This window comes from Mustela nigripes, chromosome 2 (genome assembly GCF_022355385.1).
Source record: "Mustela nigripes isolate SB6536 chromosome 2, MUSNIG.SB6536, whole genome shotgun sequence".
Classification (NCBI taxonomy): domain Eukaryota; kingdom Metazoa; phylum Chordata; class Mammalia; order Carnivora; family Mustelidae; genus Mustela; species Mustela nigripes.
In genome coordinates, this window is record NC_081558.1 from 210,150,584 (window position 1) to 210,152,767 (window position 2,184).

A 2,184-nucleotide genomic window follows, 5' to 3' on the forward strand; every position below is an offset into this window, starting at 1 on the left:
CTGCAGACCCTGTGGAGTTCCAGGCTGTTTTTTATATTCATTTCTGTGCTAGACTGTTTTGTAATGGGGTTTCTTGGCTTGGCAATCTGGCTGTGTGCATTCAGTCTCACACTCACACTCTACCACCTTGTGCTTCCTGATTTCCCTCAAGCAACTCTTTCTACCCAAGTTCCAGAACACAAAATCCATATCTGGGACTGGTGGTTGGAGCTTTTGATTCCCATTTTATGACCATTCTTATTTCAGTAAGGATGGTCCTTCTCACTGGGAGTTCAGCCTTGCTTTGTCCACCAAAGATCTCGACACCTGAACTCACCCCCGGGGACCCTGCTACAGCCCAAGTTCATGGTCAGCCCACATCTAGAGTCCCCAGGCTGCCTTCTGCTGCAAATCTGACTTCTTATTTCTGGTGCCTGGAGAACTCCATTTCCAGCTCTTGAACTGACCTCTGGATTTTCATATTATGGTTATTTTTGGAGTAGAAGGGAGGACTTCAGCAACTACCTCAGTGGACGATCTTAAACCAGAAGTTTCAACTTTGCAACTTTAGAGGAATTAATGCATGAGGAATGCTTTACCCTCAGCTTCTAAGTGAATGTCTTTCCAGCCATCCACCTCTGCATCTGAGTCCTATAAGAGCAAGCAAATACCTTTAAAGCAAGACTAAATAAATAAATAAATAAATAATCCCAACACATTCACTAAGGCAAAAGCTGAACCTCAAAAAAAGTCTTCTGAAGGGGAAAGCATCATGTGCATGAGCGAATTTTGATAGGATCACAAATATCCCACTCGGTGTCCACAGTGTGTTCACCAAATAAAAGAGGCTAGTGAAGGAAAAAAGAGGTTTCTACCCCTGTGCTCCTGGCTCAGAAGTGAAAGGACCCAAATTATAAGCAGCACCGTTTACCATGAAAATATAATTTTGGCAAGAAGACTCTTCGCATCTCCTTATCCTCCCCGCAGCTCTGGTTGGAAACTCTAAGCAGTCGCACGTATATGCAAAGCTGAATGAGGCTGAAGCAGAGCCGTTCAATAACATATAATAGAAATGTTAACTGCTGTATTGATTTTTTATTATGTTTGTATTGCCTGTTTAATTTTATTTCCCTTACAGGAAATTTTTTTAATCAAAAATCCAGTTATTGAAAAGCCCCATAAGCCAACTGTGAGTAACGGGACACAAGGAAACACAGGCATTAAATCACTCCTGGTTGTTCCTTCCTCCACCTTCACCCACCCCCGGCGAGAGTTCAAAACCAAAAGCTCCTCCATTTCCAACTGAGAGTAAATGCGTGTGACCTTCAGTTCCACAGAGGTTAACCTACTCTGATTAACTTTTCCATGTTATTCCATTAAATAAAAACAGTTTTGACACCCAGAGACTAAAGCATCCTAGAGATAATACAATAACCCTATGCAATCATTTCAAATTGGATTGTAATAATTCATTTAGGTGACCATACATATTTGTTATATGTAATATGAAACATCGCAAAATGAAATCAATAGAAATGTTTCTTGTTAATGAAGATATACTGGGCTGTTATGTGTGGGTTGCGGACTCAATACCACAGAAATCTTATTTGTATTATAAATTTCAGGGTATCCTGAGAGTTACAAATGAAGATAGCATTTCTTAAAGAAGCGACGGCTGGTCATTTAGAAAATTATATCATAAATTTATGTCGTTTCTTGGTCTTTCAAGGTCTTTGCACAGCAACATAGTCTTATAATTCAGGTAAAAATTCGGGTAGAGTGATTACATTCAGCTATCCACAGATGAACTTTTACCCAAACGTCCATTTTAAAATTACGGAATTCAAAATAATTCAGCTTTGGTGAGTCTAAAGATGTCAGCCCAGAATAGTTTAATAAACAATCTAGTCTAAAAAATTTGAGATAAAACAGGTAGCAACAAATAGGCATAGGTATAGATATATAACGATATACACCAATGTGACTCTAATGAACTTCACTAAAATGCTATTCTTAACTTCCTGTACAAAATATAACATAGCATAATGTCATATAGTATGCCATAGCATAATATATTAGGTTATATATATTTATTTATACATATAGACAAACACAATACAATTGTTTTTAAATGCCCATTTTAATAGGAAGCTCTGCATTTTAAACAATATTGTGGTGACATTTCAGATATATAGTTTCCTATAA